This window comes from Nyctereutes procyonoides, unplaced genomic scaffold, assembly GCF_905146905.1.
Source record: "Nyctereutes procyonoides isolate TBG_1078 unplaced genomic scaffold, NYPRO_anot_genome, whole genome shotgun sequence".
Lineage (NCBI taxonomy): Eukaryota > Metazoa > Chordata > Mammalia > Carnivora > Canidae > Nyctereutes > Nyctereutes procyonoides.
Window position 1 is genome coordinate 6,270,901 of NW_026575130.1, and position 22,868 is coordinate 6,293,768.

The 22,868-nt window shown below is 36.7% G+C and overlaps 1 protein-coding gene and 1 pseudogene across 8 annotated transcripts in view; one reads left to right on the plus strand and one right to left on the minus strand.

The window, feature by feature from the left end:
• Window positions 1-22,868, minus strand: part of ALPK1 (alpha kinase 1) — a 131,646-nt gene that overhangs the window by 63,729 nt on the left and 45,049 nt on the right. The window lies entirely within an intron of this gene.
• LOC129521263 (dolichol phosphate-mannose biosynthesis regulatory protein-like) lies at window positions 7,767-8,113 on the plus strand (annotated as a pseudogene).

Sequence of the window (22,868 nt, forward strand, 5' to 3'; positions counted from 1 at the left end):
GTACACTTTTTTCTGTGGTTTAGAAATGTTGACTTGAATCTTAGAGGCGGATTACTAAATAAATATAACTCTGCTTTTGTTCCCTCACTTGAAACCCGGATGCCTAATGCACAGGATCATAAATCTCCTCCTTTTGTCTAAGTGCTGTGAAAGAGAGATAAGCTATGTGGTTCTGTGAGGGAAAACAACAGGACTTGACCTAATAATTTGGGTAAAACAAGAGAAGGTGAATGGGGGATTCCCTAGGGATGTGATGTTGGAATTAAACTCTGTAAGAAGAACAGGGCTTAATGAAGTTAAAATGGTGAAGAACAGCCCTGATGTAGAAAGAAATATAGAGGAAATGAAAGAAGGCCAAATTAGTCAACCTAGAGATAAAAGGAGAAAGTTGATATGGGGTGAGTTTGGAGAGTTAAGTAGGGGTTGTTCAGGTTGTTTAGCTGGCACCTGTGTGCCAGGTAAGGAATTTTGTGTTTACCCTGTCATAGGACACTACTGGTAGCAGGAGGAACATGAGCAGATTTGCATCTGGAAACATTCATTCTGTTTGGATTGTAGCGTATATTAGAGGAAGAGAGGAAGAAGGTGATTGCAGGTAGATCAGTTGGGCATTTATTGCAATAATCCAGGTGAGAAATATCAGATCACCAGACCAAAGTAATAGAGATACAGAAAATTGGACAAATTTGAGGGCTGTTTAGAGAATAAATGCAGTATTGCTGTTGGATGGATATGAATGTCCTTGAAAGGAATCCTGAGTTTTTTTTTACTTTACCATAGCTCAAAGTGGAATGGATAATTTTATCATACTTTGAGACAAGGAACATAGAAGAGATCTTCTAGGAAAAGATATAAATACATCTTACATTTTGTATTTCTAGCAATAAAGATAGTAAGGAAGATAGGTCATACTGTCCAGAATAAGCAATTGGATTTTATTTTATTTTATTTTTATTTATTTATTTTTTTTAGCAATTGGATTTTAACCAAGAAAGTATTTCTAAAAAAACAAAAAGAGATTTCTGAGATAATTAATATTTAGTACTTGTGACTTCCCAAAATGTACTGAGGATATTCTTTATACTTTTTGAAAGTTATAGCATTTTCTCTTTTCCCTGCAGAATTCAGGAAAGACAATAGGAAAAAAATACTGTAACATGAGAAACACTTTGGAATCCAACCATCTGTCCAGACTTGTATGGTTCATTGTTAAGCATAACAGAGGCTGAAGCCTAGGAAATTTTCCTTCAGGCAACAGTCCTGCTGGAAATTGTGGTCAGCTTCCTTTATAAAAGAATCATTTTCAATTTCAAAACATAACAATTTTTGCTCCCTGAACTGTGGCATTCTGTGAGCTGTACTTATTTCTAAATTGAAGAACGTTAGCTTCCCTATATTTTTTGTAATGTATGGATTAGTTTTTCTATTTTGACATCCCCCTATATATTTTTTCTAAAAATTAAACAGAAAGAGGTCAGCAAAAGCAATAGGACATACAAGTAGATACCTTTAGAATAACACTAGATACCCAACAAAGTTTAGAATCTAAGGCACACAGGCATACCCATAGCCAAATGATCACGTGTTCATACATTCCATGTTTGATTTTGATACCTGTGTACTTCATTTCTATTGGTGACCTAGAATTTAACTGAGTGGCTGAGTTACAATTGACAAATCAGCAATCATTAAAAGTTTTATTCAAAGCCCCATTTCTTTTGGAATTCGTGAATTTTTTTTCCTTGGACAATTAGTACCCAGATGGGGGATAAATTAGGGAAAATAAAAGAATTCCAAAGGTATTCCATGGTCTACCTGCTGACATTCTGAAATAATCCACTGGCCATCTACTCATAATTCTTAAACTAGAAGATGTGGGGAAGATAAAGAAGTAGGAAAGATGGTCTATACTGTCAAGGAGTTTATAAATTACAAGAATAAGACATAAATACTTTGAAATGAACCACACAAGGCATACTTAACATGATTATAGTCCAAAAGCTCAGTCTAAAATATCTTTGTTGGAATTCAATTAATGACCAGTTAGATTCATAAGCAAACCCACAGAGCTCATTTAATTCATATGTACATAAATAATTACACTAAACATACTTTTTGATCTACATTCAAAATCACTTATCATATTGCTTCTATGAGAAAATGAATTCTGGTCTCCAACATAGAAAAACAAAATGCATTTCTCCAATCAGTCACTAGCAATGACAATCCAGCTTTTTTCCACCCTTTCACCCTCCCCTGAGTAACCCTACACACAAACTCTGACCATACTGCCTCTGGTACTGGTTGGTGCAAGTAGGGAAACAAAAGGAGAAAGAGAAGTCTGATTGGAGTGTAAGACAACTGTGTGCCTTGGATAGATATTTCTGGGTAATGGCCATTGTTAGCATTTTAAAACTGAATAGAAAGGGAGAAGAGAAGGCAACTCTAAGTCACCAAAACCTGAAAGAGTAGACTTCTATTTCTAGCAGTATGGAAGTCTAAACATCCTGACCAATATTCCCACTGAAAACAAGTAAAAATGCTGGAAAAACACTTTAAGACCTCTAAAATGTATCAATAACATGGTAAGAAAGGAGAGACTACTCAGAAAACACCAACCAAGTAAAAGTGGAACCCAGAAAGTTAACGAACACAGAAGCTAGCCTTTGCCTTGAGTGTATTTGCAAACACTGTAAGACGAAACTTTGGTTTTCACTATCTTGGAGTGTGGAAAGAGAGGAAATAAAACCAAAGGCCTCCCCAAGGTGGGACATATAAGAGGAAACTCTCCCTTGCATAAAACTCATGTCCTAAAAGGCTGAATCTTCAGTGTAAGGGTGAGCTAAAAATAAGTCCCCATCCTCTCCTGCCACCTCCCAAGAAATTTGCCTGTGGCAAAACATACTCCTTCTTAGAGAAAAGTGAAATGTTTTCCCCTTGAGAATTTGAAGTCATGAGATCCACAAAACCTCTACCTGATAATTACTTTAAAATACGTTATTTAAAAATGATCCTAAAGCTTCAGGAGGACACACCTTGTAAACTCCAATTTATAACATAATGACATCCCCACCTTGGATCATGCAGATTTTATGTAAATTCTTAAATTAACTATGTTTATTGAAAACATGTCAAATACCTAGACATCTTTTTCATTTATTCTTTAGCTTTTATACAATGTTTCTCAAGATCTCCAGAGATAAATAATATTCTAACCCTGTGTTTGCTATTTAAAATAGCTATAGCAAATAAGAGGTGATTTTACATATGTGAAGTCCATGGAAAAAAAAGAAAGGTTCTAGGTTTGTAGTTTTCCAGGCAATTGGTGGAATGAAACATAATCTTCTCAAAAGGAATCCGGCTTCAAAATAAGCTTGAAATAATTTCCATCTTTAAAATACCAAGAAATATGAGTTCTTGATCAATGCTCACAAAATGCATAAGGTAAGAGGAAAAAATGGGTGAAAGAAGAAACAACAGATAGTTAGATCAGAACTTCAAAGAATTTAGGTAGTGGAATTATCATATATAGACTATAAAATATACATGTTTAAAGATCTGAAAAATTATGTTGAATGTATGAGTTATGAGTAAGAAAGTATAAAAAGGCATAGGAAGGTTGAAAAAGAATCAAATAGATTTCTATAAATGAAAAAATAATAATTTAAAATTTAAAATTCCATAAATTAGGTTTGGTAAAATACTAGTTCTGGTTGAAGTTAGAATTTTTAAACTCGTTGATAAATCAAAACATCTCATCTAAAATGCAACAAAAGAAGACAGAGAGATGGAAAATTCAAAAGAGAAGTTAAGAAACAGAGAGCATTCATGGAAAAACTCTAACATGTGTCTCATGAGAATCCTAGATGGAAAGAAGGGGAGGAAGCAAGAGAAATGTTTGGAGAGATAATGACTAAGAACTTTTAGAACAGGAGAAAGTAATTAAAATATCTATAATCTTCAAGCAGGTTAAATAAATAAATAAAAATCTATACTTAGAAATATCTTAGCAAAACTAGGGAACACCAAAGGCATACAGAAGATCTTTAAAGTAGCCAGAGAGAAAAGACAAAGTAACTTCAAAGAAACAACAATGAATTTATAGCTACCTACTGAAAGCAACAATGGAAACTAGAAGACAATGAAAGGATATCTTCAATATGCTGGGGGAGAAACCTTGAAAAATAAAAATATTTAAAAATAAACATCAACAGGTTGTTACTAAACAAATCTCTAAAGTATCTACTTTAGGTAAAAGGAAAGTGATTACAGATGAAGGGCCTGAGATTCAAGAAAAAATACTATGCAACAAAAGGTGACTTGTTGGCTAAATATAAATATTGACTGTATAAAGCTACAACAATAACAACATATTATGAGATGAAAAAATACACATACAAACAGCATATATACCAGGAAGAGAGTGATGTTAAAGTGTTTTAAGATCTTGGATATGGTAGGATGAAGGGAGATATTAACTTAAGACTGATAAAAATTTCTAAGGTGATCCTTAAAAAACTGAAATAAAAAACTATAACTTTTAAACTAGTAGAAGGTAAAAACTTTTTGAAAAGAAACAAAACAATCCAAAAGAGGCAAGAGGGGCACCTGGATGGCTCAGTTGGTTGAGTGACTCACTTTTGATTTCAGCTCAGGTCATGATCTTAGGATCTTGGGATCAGGTCCCACATTGGGCTCCATGCTCAGTGCAGAGTCTGCTTGTCCCTCCCCACTGAGCAAAGAGCCCTGCTCATACACTCTCAATTTCTCTCTCTCTCATAAACAAACAAACAAACAAACAAACAAATAAATAAATAAAAAAAATCTTTAAGAAGAAGACAAGAAAATAAAGGGGAAAAAACTAATGAAGAGTCAGGATAATTTTTTTAAAGATTTTATTTATTTACTTATTTGTGAGAGAGAAAGAGAGTGGGAGGGAGAGAGAATCTGAAGCAGATGCCATCCTGAGCATAGAGCCTGACGCAGGGCTTGATCTCACAACTCCAAGATCATGACTTGAGCTGAAACCAAGAGTCATTTGCTTAATGACTGAGCCACTCAGACACACCAGAATAAATTTAAAATACAAAATATGATGGTAGAAATAAATTTGAATATATCAGTATTTCCAATAAATATAAATGAACTAAATGCTATAGTAAAAAGATAAAGATAGATTTGATTTTTAAAAATAGTTACATGGATTTACTTAAAGCATAAGAATAAAGAAAGCTCAAAGGTAATAATATAGAAAAAGCTGTTTTAAAAAAATACTAACTAAAAGAAAGTATACGTATATTAATATCAGACAAAATAGACATTAAGGCAAAAAAAATGTTAATGAAGATTAAAAAGCCACTTAATGATACATGGTTCAGTTCACCAGGAAGTTATAGTAGTTTTAAACTTGTAGCATCTAGAAGCATAGCTTTAAATATATATGAAACAAAAAGTGAAAGAACCATAAAGAAAAATATGCAAATATATAATCGTAGAGATAAAATGTGGAATTCAAAGTGGAACATAGAAGGAAAATTTTTTATTATTATTTTTAAAAAATATTTTTATTTCTATATTCATGAGAGACACACAGAGAGAGGCAGAGACCTAGGCAGAAGGAGATGCAGGGTCCCCGTGGGAAGTCTGATGCAGGACTCGATCCCAGGACCCCAGGATCATGCCCTGAGCCAAAGGCAGATGCTCAACCACTGAGCCACTCAGGTGTCCCTTTATGAAAGGAAATTTATAAGCAAAATACTTAGAAATAAAGAATGTTCGAAAATTAATGAGTTGAGCTGAAATAACCAAAAGTAAGGAAATAAATAGAAAAAATAAATGAAAAAAGTAAAAGGAAACAAAAATAAGAACAGAGATTAATGTAATAAAAAACAAATATTCAAAAGGAAGCTTCACAAAATAAAGTTCTTTCAAAGGACCACTGAAATTGACAAATTGTTGGTAAACTTGATCAAGAGATAGAGAAAAAATCATTTTAGGAGGGGGCATTACAGATGCTACAGAGACTTTTAAAAAGCAAATAAGGGAATATTAGAAACATTTTTTTACCAACAAATTTGAAAACAATAAAATGGGCAATTTCTATAAAAGCATAACTTACTTAAAAGAAACCAAGAAAAAACAGAAAAACTTTATGGTCCTATAATCTTTTTTTTTCTTCAAGTTTTTATATATTTATTTGAGAGAGAGTGAGCAAGCCAGAAAGAGAACATGAGCAGGGGGAGGGGCAGAAGGAGAGGAAGAAGCAGATTCCCTGCTGAGCAGGGAGCCCGTGCTGGTGCTCCATCATGGGGCTCCATCAGGGAGCTTGATCCAGGGACTCTAGGATCATGACCTGTGCCAAAGACAGATACTTAAACAACTGAGCTACCCAGGCACCCTGTATGCTCCTATAATCTTACAGAAATGTAACTAGTAGTTGAAAAATCTTCCTACAAGGAAAACACCAGGAATATACAGTTTTACCAGCAAAATCTTATCAAACATTCAATAGGCCAATAAATCCAATCTTATGCAAAATATCCTTTAAATCAGCAACAAGTGGCTAGAAAATGTAATTTAATAAAAATATGTCTTTTACCATGGCAAAAATATGTAAGGTATAATAAAAATATATATGTGTATATATATATATGTGTGTGTGTGTATATATATTCATATATATATATAAATATATGAGGTAACCTAAGAATAATTCTAATAATAAATATGTAAGACTTCCAGAGAGAAATTATAAAACCTACTTCATTGAAAGACATTAATGAAAATCTAAATACATTAGGAGATATTCTGTGGTAGGGTCCTGGAAAACTCACTATTGTTAAAATATCAATTTTTCCCAAATTTATCTATCTTTATGCAATTCCAGTCAAAATTACTACAGCTCTATGTGTATTTGTGGTCAACCTGAAAAAATGGTCCTAAAACTTATGTGGGAGGATAACATTCAAGAATATTCAAAATACTTTTAATGAAAAATAACAAAGAAGGAGGGGGAATATCATAATTTTTGTCAATAATTAACATAAAATCATATTAAATGATGCAAAAGTTATTGGCACTAGGCTAGTCAAATTGACCTTCTAAATAAAATAGAGTCCAGCAAGAGACATATGTATATATGGAAATTCAGTTTATTACACTACCTCAGCATATGGTATTGAGCTAGTTTATTATTTTTTTTTAGATTTTATTTATTTATTTGACAGAGAGAGAGAAAGCACAAGCATGGAGAGTGGCAAGCAGAGGGAGAGGGAGAAGCAGGCTCCCCATTGAGCAGGGATCCCAATGCCTCCGTCCCAGGACCCTGGGATCATGACATGAGCTGAAGGCAGATGCTTAACTGACTGAGCCACCCAGGTACCCTGCTAATTGGTTATTTTTTAAATCAATGCTAGTTAAAGACTTACATGTAAAAGACAAAAATATCTAACTTCTAAAGGAGAATATCTAAGGGAGAACATCCTTTTGATCCCTTAGGGAAGAATTTCTCAAACATTTGTAAAAAAAAAAAAAAAAAAAAAGCAAATGACCAAAGATTGATATTTAATTGGAGGGATAAACTTCTGATTGATTAGTAAAAAGACACCATAAAGAAAGTGAAAAGACAAGTCCTAAACTGGGAGAAAGTATCTGTAATGTATGTAACTGACAAATAATTTCTCTTTAGAATATATAAAGAATTCCTATAAGTCAATGAGAAAAGGACCAATCACATAGTAGAAAAAGAATAAGCAGGTTTCCGGCTGGGGTGTGAGATCGTGGGGGAGATGGCCACGGGGACAGACCAGGTGGTGGGACTCGGCCTCGTCGCCATTAGCCTAATCATCTTCATCTACTACACCGCCTGGGTGATTCTCTTGCCTTTCATCGACAGTCAGCATGTCATCCACAAGTACTTCCTGCCCAGAGCCTACGCTGTCGCCATCCCACTGGCTGCCGGCCACCTGCTGCTCCTGTTTGTGGGAGTGTTCGTCACCTACTGTGATGCTGAAGAACCAGAAGGGGACCAAAAAAGCTCAGTGAAGGCCCAGTGGGGCTGAGGCTGGTGGCACCCCTCTGCCACCCCTCCAAGGGTGGAGGTGCACAGGACCCATCCAGGCACCACAGCTCCCTCAAGCCAGGGCTCCCTTTGGACTTCCCGGGGATGGAGCTGTTCAGGACCTACCACATAGGCCTGCTCCTTCCTGCTCAACTTACCAGAAGCCAGGAAGGAGGATTACTGGGAAGCCTCCCTCCTACCCCTTTCTGGTTCAGGGCCTGAAAGATGCTGGTTGTCTCCCTCTCACCTTCAGACTCCCTGTCACCTTTTCCTCTGAGTTCTATCTTGTTTCAGTTTCCCTCCTGTCACCTGCTGATGTTGGACTTGGTAGGTTCTGAGGCACCATGCAACCTTCCCCCACGTGGCCTGCTCCTCCTCTGAGGCAGCTTTCTTGGGTCTGACATAGCCCCAGGCCCCACCAGGACTTTAGGACCTGGAAAGCCCAAGGGGAGGACTGACAGGCCCAGGGGTTACCACCAGGCCTCAGGGCACATTAGGGGGGCCATAGTGGGCCCCCAGACCAACTGCTTCTCATAGAGGCCCAGCCCCCTGGGCCCAGCACTGGCCAGTTGGGGGAGAACTGAACAATAAATGCTGATGATGTGTTAAAAAAAAAAAAAAAGAATAAGCAAAAGACTTGAACAGACACTTCACACAAGAGAAAACATTAATGGCCAATGAACACATGAAATGTGTCCAACCTCATTAGTAATCAGGAAATACAAATTCAAACCATAACTATTCACAACTTCTTAACTGGGAAAAAATTTATGTTGGCTAACAGTTGTCAAGAACAGTCTATGTTACTTCCATTCACTACTGTTGGAAACTATAGTTTGACATTATTCAGTAAAATGAAAAATGCGCATAGTGGGTACACTGTAACCCAGTGTCCACTCTTTTTAAAAAACAAAGATTTTATCTACTTATTTGAGAGAGAGAAAATGCATGAGCAGAAGGAAGGGAGGGGCAGAAGGAGAGGGAGAAGCAGACTCCTTATTGCCTGATGCAGGGCTCTATCTCAGACTTGGGATCATGACCTGAGCCAAAGGCAGATGCTTAACTGACTTAGGCACCCAGGTGCTCCATCTGGTGTCTACTCTTAGACATATACTCTAGTTTAGAGAATATCTTGGACCTGTGTCTAGGGAATATAAGCATGTTTACAGTGACACAGTTTGTAATAGCAAATAAGCAAAAGGAATCAATCCATATGTCCCTCAACAGGAGAATAGATTAAAAAACTGAAGTGTATTCATACACTGGAATAGAATAAGCAAATAAATGAAAGAATTACAGTTACATATAGCAATATGGATAAATCTTAGGAATATAAAAAAGCAAGTCACAGATGATACATGCATAAAATTTAAAACATTTTTAGCTAAACAATATAACATTATAGGATACAAACATATATAGTAAAGTTACAAAGAAAAGGACGTGAATGATAAACTAAAAATTCAAAACAGTGGATTTACTGAGGAAAGAGTGAAGAAGATGTGAGGGAAATGTATGAACACAGAAGACTTCAAAGAAAGTGGTATGTTTTTTGCTTAGATTAATATATGAGCATCCATCATGTTCTGGGTATATTACACCTATTTTATAATTTTTTGATATTGATATTTAATGAAAAATTAAAAAGAGGGAAATAGAAATTCCAGTCTAGGAATATTGTATAGGTAATAAATATCAGTTCCTGTCCTTAGGGTTGGACTCAGTGATTCCACTGAGAGATAGTAAAGGAGCCTTTCAGAGCATGGAGGAGCACTTGTCTTAGGACTTCTCATGGGACTAGGACTTGGAATAGCTGGGAAAAGAAATGAGGAAAAGAAACCTAGCTGGAGAGTGATGTGACAAGAGACCTTGAGGAGGAGATCCTCATCTTGTATTAAGGATCCATGAGTTAGCAGGGCCTATTGAAATAAAGATGAGATAGGCAGTTTGAACCATTAGTTTAACAAACACTAGATTGCCAAGAAATTCAATTCACCTTTTCCTTCCACTTACAAAGAAAATGAAGAAGTGTGGTGTGATTTAAAAAAAAAAAAAAGGTAGGGATTTCTATAAGTGAAAGAGAAGTTCTTTCCAATGGCTCTATTTATCTCAAAAATTCCAGCCTAAGCACCACACCTTGTCAGAGTGGGAGAACTTCTCTTCAAGTTGTCTGTCCCTCCTGCCTGTGTGCCCCACCCTCTCCAGTTCCCAGCTGCTCAAGGTGTTTATCAAATGTGACTGCACAGAAAAGTGCAATCAGAATGTTCCGGGTCACGAATGGGTTACTTGCTGGCCTCAGGAAGAAAGAGGAGGGGAAAAAAAGGTCATCATCACAGGGGCTGTTGCTCACACTCTCCAGCTACAGTTACCCACTCCATCAGCTATGGTGACATCTGAAGAATCATGAGCCTGGCCCCCATCGCTAGAAGAGCAACATCTCAGGTCAAGGTGAGCCAAACCTGCCATCTGGTTCTGTTCAAGAATCCTGTACTTCCAAAGGGTATTTTCAGTAAGAGCTTTCTTTGTATTTTTGCACCTTAAATGAGAGAAGAGTTGCCACATATACTAACCATATGTCCTCAAATCCAGAGCTGCTATGACACTAGGGGGCCTTCATAAAGCAGGAAAAAATTACCTTACAAGTTTTGATGGGCCTTCAAACTGAGGAGTATACTCTAGGAGGCAGATGTTGTCCACTCAAACCCTGAGAATCTGAGTCAGGAGGAGGTTGAGTAACTTGCCCAAAGTCCCAAGCAAAGATCAAGATTAAGAATTCAGGGGTTCTAACTTGTCCTCAAAACACACTTACCTTCTCATTAAATAGATATCAGAGTTCTAGAGAAAAACACAGCAAGAATAAATTCACTGGAAGAGAAATCTTTAAAAGGAGAAATGGTGCAGACTCAACTGTTATTATAGCCTCTGCTTTGGTGGTTGAGGCAACTGAAATGCTCTGTTTAACAGTCGGAAAGGCAAACCTATTGGATGTTTCCAGGGGTGGAGTAGGAGGAAAGTCCAGATGATGGTGTGGTATGTATATGGAAATGGCATGTAGTATACTATGATATAAAATTCCCGGGATCCCTGGGTGGCGCAGCAGTTTGGCGCCTGCCTTTGGCCCAGGGCGCGATCCTGGAGACCCGGGATCGAATCCCACGTCGGGCTCCTGGTGCATGGAGCCTGCTTCTCCCTCTGCCTGTGTCTCTGCCTCTCTCTCTCTATCTGTGTGTGACTATCATAAATTAAAAAAAAAATAAAATAAAATTCCCAAGGCTATGAAGCATTACATACTTTTGATGAAGCCAGCAAATGTGGGGATTATGGTTACTTGTGCAACAAAACATTTTCAAATTTCTATTCATAATTCTCATAGCCAGGAAAGATATTTTGCAAAGTCAACATAGATTTTGAGTCAGAGGTAGCTTACAAAAGAAACTATCTCAGAGAAAAGGCATGCGTAGGCTCTGAAATGACAGAAGCAGCAAAATGATGATTTTAAAATGAAGAATTGTACTTTTGCTCTGAGCCATCAGCAGGTAGCCAAGGAAGGCACATGCATTTTGCAGTTAGGGTTCTTGGGTTTAAATATCAGTTCTGTTGCTTGTTAGCTGAGCAGGCTTACACAAGTCATGTCTCAGCTTTCTCATCTGTTAAAAAAGGGTAGTAATAGGACGAATCTCACAGAGTTTTGTAAGGATTAATTGAATTATATTGTAATATTGTATAAATATAAAAATGTAAATATATATGTAAAACACAAGGGATATGGCCTAGCATGTAATATATGCTCCATAGTTATCAGTTATTGTTATCAATAAAATTTTCAGGAAATGAAATTTAACTTTTTAAAGTTAACCTAATTTTTCATTATCTTATTTGGGTTTGATCTGCTTGTTGACTAAATTAGCATTTATGTTCTTAAGACAGAAAATTGCTTGGCTACACAGTTTTTGGAGTCTCTATATTTTTCCCAGTGTAAAGTCCTATAATTTAGGGATCCCTGGGTGGCGCAGCGGTTTAGCGCCTGCCTTTGGCCCAGGGCGCGATCCTGGAGACCCGGGATCGAATCCCACGTCGGGCTCCCGGTGCATGGAGCCTGCTTCTCCCTCTGCCTCTCTCCCTCTCACTGTGTGCCTATCATAAATAAATAAAAATTTAAAAAAAAAATAAAATAAAATCCTATAATTTATATATATATATATATATATAATGTATTATATATATATATAATAATGTATTATTCCTTAAGTAATTCCCTAGATCCACATTCAATTAATGAATAAAAATCTGTTAGAGAATTGAAATATTATGGCCAGTTAGATATTTTCAGGAAGATGTGAGTTTTATCTGCTTAAAAAAAAAAAAAAAAGCCCTTAAAACCCAGCCAACTTGGTTTAATCAGCAGTTTGTGTCCAGCACTCAGCCATTCTTCCCTCTGTCTGAGGTGGCAGGAAAGTGAGCCCTGAAGTGGCTAAGGGAAAGAGCGTCCATGGGATTACAGATCAGACTGAAACACCCCCAGGCCCACATCATCTTCTTCACCCTGAGATACACACAAAGCTCTTTATTTATTTTTTACTTAAAATGTCAAAGGCGCCTGGGGGTGGGCTTCTGGATTGGGGATTGGCAGACCACACTCCTGGGCTGACATAATAAAAGTCCACCATGTGGCCCTGTGATTCACACAGCGTGTGCATGTCACCAGCAACGGATGGGTCTTGGCAGGGAGCCTCCTACTGGCCTGGGAACAAATACGACTTGCATTTTCTCGAGTGGCAAGAATCTGTTGAGGCAGAACCACCAGGATATCCACACACTTTGAGGGCACAGAGGCAAAAGTAACATTCACTGAGGCAAACATCCACACACTGAACTACTTCAACACAGTGATAACCAATAGAGCCCAGAGGCAAGAAGATCTGTAGGACAGTTCACAGTAGGATTTTACTATTCCTGTGTGATTTGTAAGGGGGAAAAAGGTGTCTATAGAGAAAAGGCGGCACATTTATTTATTTATTTTTTACTTACCTCTTGACAGCTCCTATGTATCCTACGGTATACACAAATTACAGAGTCCTTAATTAACATGGGTCATTTTAGGAGCCAGAAAGATTCTATTAGAAAACCAGACTTAATTCTGCTCTCCCTTTAACCTGCAGAGAGCTTTGAGGCCCTCCTTTCATCAGGCTGGTTTGGAAAATGAGTATAGTTTTAGAATGTCAGGATTCTCCACTTTTTCTATAAGAGTTATGTTACTGGGTAAAATGTTGCTCAGTCACAGAGTGAATGTGCTCAGGGCATCAATCACCTGATTTGGGGATAACTTGATTGTTTTTGAACTACTCCACTCACTTCCTTTGGTAGTTCCTCAAGCAGAAGAACTCACATTTTCTCTTTTCTTTAATGAGGAGGATGAAGATCTGAGACTTAGTGTTAATTCTATTCTTTGCTTTTAGCTAATGAAGGAATATTTGCCACTGTAGAACTAACAGAAAAAAAATAAAAATAAATAAATCAAACTAAGCAAGAGAAACACATTAGTTTTTATACAATCTTTTTTTTTTTTTAGATTTTATTTATTTATTCATGAGAGACACACAGAGAGAGGCAGAGATACAGGCAGGGGTAGAAACAGGCTCCCTGCAAGGAGCCCAATTTGGGACTCGATCCCAGATCCCAGGATCACACCCTGAGCCAAAGGTAGACACTCAACCGCTGAGCCACCCAGGTATCCCTTTATACAATCTTTTACTGGCAAAAATTAATGATGTGTTTTCTACTGTTTCCTTAATGTTTGGCTTTAATAGCTAACTTACAGGTTTAAATTATAAAATAATAGGTACTGCCTTTGCAAACTCCTGAATGATAGTTAAGCATATATGTTGAGTACCCATTCTTTATATATTATACTTGATACTTCTGAGTGTTGAAACAGAATAGACACCCCTCAAAGACAGCCTTATTGGGGAAGTAAAATAAGTTTATGATTTAGCTTATAAAAAATTCCAAAGCAATATTCTGACTCATCAGGATGAGTTTACTTACATTTAGACAAGTTGGAGAATTCATTCTATCCTTTCCACTATTACAGAAGCAAAGGCATTCATATTAAATCTTGACAAAAGGAAATAGAATTATCTTACTTTTACAAGATTACAATGAGGAAGATAGCTAGTAATATGGCCCCCATTTGAGGATAAAGTCAGAAGTTCAGTGGTTTGTCCAAGTTCAAATGGCAACTTACGGGATTATCCATAGGTGTTAATACAAGCTTTTAAACATTCAATCCACTGTGGTTTTATGTGAGACCATTCTGAATCCCTGGCTTTTGTGGGGAAGGAACCAATAAATACACTGAAAAACAGAATGTATTACTTTGGTAGAATATTGATTCTATGACAGAAATGTGTATGCTAGGCTGTTTAAAGAAACATCTTGCGGGTTGATTCTCAAATTTTAAAGTGCTGGAATAATAACGGCTGTGTTTTTCCTGGGGAAAAAGTATCCTAATTTTGACCTTATTCAAGCTACAATATAATTCCAGAGGGACCAATGAAGGGGAAGGAAAGAACTGATGAGGTCTAAGTGGTGATTGCATTTATAGATTAATCCTGACAGGGAGCAAATACATCTCCTCCCAGGAGGCCCCAGTATAGTCAACTAAGAAGTGGGGCCATTATTTATGAGCACAGTGGATTTTTCCCATTACAATAAACATTTTAATTACTTTAAGTGAAACATTCTTTTTAGTGGTAGTAAGCTCAAAAATTACATACTGTACTGTCATTTTTGGTCATTTCAACTGTGTATGCAAACCTCTCTTATTCTTTACACTGTTTCATGCAGTAATTTGTCTTGCTCTAAAAGCAAAATGGGAAAATGGTATACATTTATAAAAAGGCATTTCACTTACCAAAACCTGCAAGACCCCACATGGGGAAAGACTGGGCCAAACGAGTGGTGGGCAGCATGGCCCCAGAGCAATTTCATTTCCATCCGTTTTACATAGTGGCTTTCCATGTATAATTTCATTTGAGGCTAAGTTAGGAAAACACTTATCCAAATGAATCAATGAAGGTGGAGTAGGACTAGAATAATGATGCAATTTTTATTTTCCAATAAAATGACAACTTTTCATTCTAGGAAGATACTACCATATATCACAAAACATTGCAACCACATAAATCAACAATAAAAGTTGTTACAAAAGAGTACCCATGAAAACTCTTGTGTCATGGGAGCAAATTTGTAACATGAAAGCCAAATAATCCATTTCCTTAAAAAGGGGGGGGGCCCTCCATTTTCTCACTGATTATATTAAGTCACAATAAATGATATTAAGGAATTAGTGTTAATTTTTAAGGTGAGATAACAGTACTGTGGTTATGTTAAAAAAGGAGTTTGTTTTAAAAAAGAAAAGAAAAGAAAGGGGTTCATATCTTTTAGGGAAAATATCTAATATTTAAAATTAAATATTATTAAATATTAAATATTTACAGATGAAATTGCAAGTAGTTCGAGATTTGGTTCAAAGTAATTTGGGGTATAGAGGTGGGGAGAAAGGGACGGTACAAATTAGACAAGATTGGCTACAGATTGTTACATGTTGAAGCTGAATAAAATATATGATTTCTTATACCACCCCCTCCACTTTAATACACTTGAAATTTCTTATAATAAAAAAAGTTTAAATATTGTTTCAAGGACTGTAAGCAAAAAGAAATGGTCTTAATAAACTCTGAGAAACAGAAAAAGACCATTCTGAAATTATTTTATATCTGCCTAGTCCCAGGTTTAGATAGTCAACAAAACTGGGCTTTAGCCCTCCTGATATGAACCCTACTCTGTAAAGTGAAGCCACTGCTTCATCTGATTCTGTAATTAAGTCCAGACTATGATTACGTATATTTCAAGTGTTTGCTTAATGAGTTATCAACAACATGTGTTTTTAATCTCAGTCCATTCCACCTACATCCTCATCATATAATTTAGGCTTTTCTGCTGCACTTCCCAGTTAGTAGTGTGTGCTTAGAAATCACAACCCAATGTGATATTATCTGAAGTAAAATATAAACAAAAAGTTAAACGTGTGCAAAAATAATCATACCCAATACTTCAAAGCCATTAGCACGGGTAAATGAGCACTGTCTACAAAAACAAGAGAAGCACGCCCCCTATTAACACTGTCTTGGGAAATCACAGGCTACTCCTGAATGAGTAGAGAAGCCAAGCCTGATTTTAACAAAACTATGTCACACACTTCTGTTATTCTACTTTCTACAGAATTAAAAATTTAAACAACTCAAAACAAAAATTCCAAACTGTAGAAAGAAAATCTCCAACTTCACCTCTCTTTAATTTTTTTTTTTAATGTGGAAAAGTAATCTGATGATTTGAATGCTTGGAGTTTTTAAACTAAGTTAACCAATACTTTTAATATATAGTTCATTCTCATAGACACTGCCAAAAGGCAGGGTGGAGAGGGAAATTATCATTGGTTGAATCCTTTCTGTATTTTAGGGAGATACCTCAGACACAAAATCTTAAAGGATAGGCTTTGTTATTTCCACTTTAGAATTGAGAAAGTTGAGGTTTTGGAGGTTAAGTAACTTGCCCAAGGTCTCATACTTCATAAAAAGCATATTCAGACTTTCCAGAAGATTTTGACAGGATGGGTGTTTTTAAAACCTTTTGCCTTCCAGCTTAATTGGCACAGTCCCGAGTATTTCAAAATATATAGAAAAATAGGATTAATGGAAGTCCTTTTAAGTACTCCTAGATTCCCAAATAAAGAATTCTATAAATATATATATCACATATGTGATATATACTTTTCTGATGAATCAGTTTCTACCAGCCTGGTCCAAAGTAACTTAATCAAATTCCATAATTTCCTCTAAACATACTACAACAAAGAGACAACTGAAAAGTCAGAGACTAATTCAACTGGTCACTCCTACTATTTTCATGTCAGAAAGACAATTGCGTACAATTGAATTCTCCCTAGACTCTGGGCCAGAACATGCTTTCCTATCACACTCTATCTTCTGCACGTTCAGGGGAGTTTTGTCTCCTAACAGATAATTAAAGACATAGCAGTGCCACTTGCTAGGATTTCTCTCTCTTTTACATCTTATAAAAGAAGAAACTTTAGTTTAAAGATTAGATTTTTTTCCCCCTTTTTCTAAAGCTGGGTATACCAACTGGCATCGGCTGTATTAAAATCAGGAGAAACCTCAATCAAAAAGCCCCTCTCGGAAGGCAGGCTTTCTTGTTAATATGCACCAACATGAAAGGCTTTCTTTTCATCCTATACAACTACAGTGTGTGTAAATTGCAGGGGGCTCATTGGCATAAATCTCGGCTGCGACCTCTGAGGTAAACTGGATTTACATTACTTTCTGACAAGAATTAAATGAAGGCCTTGTGGATATATGAACAGCCTTCTAGGCTGCAACAGATGGGCATGAATGTGCTCCCTAGGAAAACTATCAGTGACATCTGTGTCCTCCAAATTCTGGTGGTCTCAGCCAATTAACGGGGGGGGGGGGGGAGGGAGAAAAGGTGGGGGTTGGGAGGCCACTGCACAGCCCCCAGCCAAAACCGAGGCAGAAGTGTTTGTGTTTGGAGATGGGATCAGGCTGGCCCTGGCCCGCAGCAGTGAGGTTAGCACTTTATTGTTATCATTCAAATGGAGAATGTGGCTTACAAGCTATTTGTATACCACAGTGAGGATAATATGATTTTTCTCATTTGACCAGAGGAGATGGCCCTCTCTTGCAGCTGATATCATATTTCAGTGCAATCTCTTTGAAATGAGTGTTTACTTTTGTCTCTTCTGAGGCAGGCTGATGGTGTTGCTGCCTGCCAGTTTATGTGTGGTGTATTCATGTGTCACAAAGCAGGTGAACTCTAAGACAAAACACAGATCTTTCCCCAAATCATTCTTGCTCAAAAAGTACTCCTTTCCTCCTCCTTCCTGATTTCACAAGGAAGTCAAAATTAAGATTTCCTGGTTAAAATGAAGTCAAGAGAAATTACATCAGAGGTCTGTAATGAATTGGTGGAGGGTTCCTTGAAAAGAGCATGATGAACCATGAACCCCACTGTCTGAATTTATCAGATTTTTGGCATGTCAGCCCCCCTGTATTTGACATGCAGGCGGAAGGAAACCTGGATCGACTCCCCTCGTGTTCTTCTTTCCTTCTTTCTCTTCCCATTTTCTTGTATTGTGTGGAGCATAGGACCAGGATTGGATAGCTGAAGGATGGGAAGGAGAAGAGAACTAACACTTACTTTTTCAGGACCGGGAGATAGTCCAGATCCTATGTCCTCTAGGCCCTAGCATTAAGAACAAAGGCTTTGTAACCAAGGTACCCTAGTCTGGGTCTACCACTTATTAGATATGAGATAATGGGTAAGGTACTTAACCTCTCTGTGCCTCAGTTTCTTTCTGTGAAATCGAATTAACAATAGTATCTGTCTCTTAATAAGGATAAAATAACCTAACACATGAAAAATGTTTCTGACATTTGCATTGAGGGCTATTTTTTATCCTGACTTTATAGAGAGGAGTATTATGGCCTAAGGGTAGAGTCCCAAACATATAAACTAATTTTTCAAAATGAAAAATGTTCTACTAGTCTTTGGAAATTCAGAAAATGGACTTTTCAAACAATTTTTACTGCTTTTAGGATCCTAAGGTCATGCTTTTAAATTACATATTTCTTTTAATATGTAAGATTTTATTTATTTATTTATTTGAAAAGATTTTATTTATTTATTCATGAAAGACACAGGCAGAGAGAGAAGCAGGCTCCCTGCAAGGAACTCGATGTGGGACTTGATCCCGGATCCCGGGATCACACCCTGAGCTGAAGGCAGACGCTCAACCGCTGAGCCATCCAGGCATCCCTAATATGTAAGATTTTAAAATCATGCTTTGCTAAAATGAACTAACTATCAAAAGCATCTGGATATCTCTAAATTATAAAATAGTCTGCCAAGAGGCTAATAATACATTTAGACAAAAAAAGAAATTAAGCTGTTTGTTTTAATTCCCTTTTTCTAGTTGCAGAAACGGAGTAAGTTCCTTGTTCTGTCCTAAATTGAAGTTATTATATGTGAAGTGTTAGAAGACAATGGTTAATCATGATAGTTCAGATGTAAACTCTTTACTTCTTTGTCCCAGGTGTTGTTTAAAACACAATAATTCCACATAGCAATTGTTTTGAACAACAACAATAGTAACAAAAGGAGGGCAAAGAGACAGTAGACGTTCTAAACAAGAAAAGCTACTATGGAAGCTGTAAATGCTCATCTTGCTAGGTTTTTAAACTAAATTTTCATATATGGATTCCTACCTTATTTTCTGCTCTCTATGACTAACGATTCAGTTTTAAGAATTTTAGCAACCTGAGCCTCAGCACAATGTAAGATTGCTTCTAAGGGAAGCCAAATTATTGGTCCATGAAGAAGTCACCCACTCTGTCTCCATCTCATACCCAGGCTTTTGAAATTCATGTAGTCAGTGATAAGAATGAAAACAATTACAGGCACAATTTTTATACAAATTGTGAAGTTTTTATCTTTATTAGGTTCTAACACCAAATATAATTTTGTCTTATCCTATTGGTATTGATATCTTTGTGTTGGGTGATAAACAGCAGAAGGGCCTTTGTCCACACAGGGATTCAGAAGAGAATCGACACTAAACAAAAGCACCTGTTGTTTCGTTCTTGTAATGGCCTTAGAAGTGACCAGTTGGCTGCATTTTCCCCACACTCCTCCTTAGGCTTTTCCCAACACTACCATCTCACACATCATTACTGGACGTAAAAGGAGAATAATTGAGGAGAAGATCAATAAATTTAAAGGCTCTTTAAGGAAAGACATAATGAATTTGGTACAGCACATATTTTTAGATCAAAGATGCCTTTGAAGTGACAAAACCCTAATCCATAAACTACTGAAGCACTTCCTTTCTCTCCCAAACTGCTTGTTGTCAAATAAAATGGAAGTTAAGGAAATTATCTTTATCTGAAAATGGCCAAAAGAAGCCATCACCTAATGACAGCCTTGTCACAAGTGACAATTGGGGAAATTGTCAGGAAGGCAAGGCCTAACAAGCAGAGGAGTGGGCTTGCTGTTTGCACTCATCTGGCCATGCAGCCCCCACACACAATCCCAGTCAGCTTGCTGTGTGAAACAGCTAAGGCTTTGTCAGTGGTAGCAGGGCCTGGAAAGAGTGCTCTTTCATGAATATGTATCACCATTCCTCCTCTGGGTCTGCAGAGACAAACCTTCAAAACTGAAGTATAACACACACACACACACCACTGACCAACAAAACTAAGAGAACCTAAGCTACTCAGTTGAGTGTAGTGAAATGCTAGTAACTAACGAAAGAGCACATAGCACCTGGTTCCATGTGTTTCTTAGGATCTTTATTTCCCAGCAATTCGAATGAAATTGTTTAGGGGACTTTCAGTCTTTGGGAACCCTGTGTATGGATTTCAGGTTGCTTCACACTTCCAAGTTACATGGATTGCAAATCACACATCTTATAGTGAATTCACCTTCTCAATGTCAGATATGTTCTGAAATTCTAAATATGTGAAAATAACTTTAATATTAATTGAGTGCATATGCAGCTTTGAGAGACTAAGTCTCATACTGGCTTCCTATAAGGTAGTAAAAACACTGAATGGAAAATTATGATAAAGACACAAAATAGTTCAACATTGAGCAATAGGACATTATGCAGAAAAAATTTTAAGGTGAAATGGAGTGGGGACCTGCTCTGCAAAGCCCTTTGTTAACCTAAAATAGCATTTAAAAATAGTGTTAAAATATTACATTTTTTATTGCATATATGTATTATGTATATATCCTTTTCTACAATTATAAACTATTACTCATCCATCTCTGGGCATAGATCTATCAAGATGTTTTTCAATGACTGAACTTTGATTTTTCCACTGACATTAAAATTTAATTTAAATATAAATATATGTATATATATTTAAATACACTTTTTATAGAAGCAGATACATAAAGCAGAAAAGTGGAAGGTCGTTCCGTTTCTACTTCTTCTGATGATAAAGTTTGTTTTCTCACTGTGCAAGAGACAAAGCTCAGTTTTGAGGGTTTTTGATATTATGCAATGTTTGCCTTGGACATTTACATTTCATTAGCATATTCTACTCTACATGAAATCCAGCATTGAATGCTCCCAGCCGCTAAAGCTAATCCTCTTTAAAGAGCTACAGGCTATATTACATGTGGCCACAGCAGCGGCCGTGCCATCGCTGCATCACTTTGAAGACGATGAACAGAGTTCTCTTGTACGTCTGTCTTGTACCCAGCCTCATAAACCACTGCTTTCTGTGCTGTGAAATCCTTCTATTTTCATCAAGGACAATTATGAGGAGGCTGAAATCCACGTTACCACTCTGAAAGCTGGACTGCACTTGAAGAGGAGATATTATGCTGATTTCACTTTTTTCCTAAGTGTCTATCCACAATCTTTTCAACTAAGATTAAAATGAATTATATACAAGTATTTGGGGTCCTTTGATTAGGATCAAATGCTAACCACATCTTCTGTCTAGGGAATCTGATCCTGGATAATCAGAAGAAGGAGACTCAGTGATGTCACAGGTCTTTTTTCCTTTACCTTATTTTTACAGAATAACACTTAGATGTTATAGGATAACATTTAGATGTAGTAATTTGTAGGTTGCTCCTATAGACGAAGATGATTCAGATGATGGTTCCCAACTAAAGAGCAAGTAGATAATCCAGTTTCCAATTTCTTTTTTTTTCTTTTTTTTTAAGATTCTATTTATTTATTCATGAGACACACACAGAGAGAGACAGAGACCCAGGCAGAGGGAGAAGCAGGCTCCATGCAGGGAGCCCAACCCTGGACCGGATCCTGGGACTCCAGGATCATGCCCTGGGCTGAAGGCAGGCATCAAACCGCTGAGCCACCCAGGCTGCCCCAGTATCCAATTTCAGTAAAATATAACAAACATTGAAAATTTTATGACATTGCAGAAAATGTATGTAATTTTTTATTTAAAGCAATGGAAAACAAGTGAAGTTCATTGTTCTATGATTGATGGTATTCCCTTACTAATGCTTAGATTTTTTTTTTAAAGGAAAGTGCTATGCTATAAACAAAACCAATTTTGTTTTCCTTATTTTATCATTAATTTGTAAAAAATAGAATTGGTTTGTATATTGTAAGCTTGAAAATAATTGTTTTGTAAAAAATTGCTATTGCAGATGTTTATCATACTGCTTAGTGTTATCTTTACTTAAAGTCCCAAATAATAAATTCTCGTATGATTAAAGCAGGAGACATTCTGATTTTCATACCAAATGGATGCATTTCTTTTTATTTGATTATGAGGATTTAAACCCCATCACATTGTCCCTTTTTGCCTTTACTCCCAGGAAACTCAGAACCAGGTTCTATAAACAATTCCATGGGTGTCCTTCACTTAGATAATCTTGTACAAATCATCTAACTCAGGCCCTTCATTATTTGGCCTACATTATTTACCCTTAGTTTAGTAGCTCTAGACACATCTGTGTTCTCATTACAGGTAATTTCAAATAATTTTGAACATGTGTGCAAGTTAAAATATATTTCCCAATAGTGTTCCATATTTAATTTGGCCATATTCTTTATAAGCATATGGTAGAAAGGCTTTATGGCAAATGGAAAGAATTCAGGGTTTAGAGTTAAGTAGGCCTATATTTGTCACACATCTACTATGTGGCAGGCATTATTTGCCTG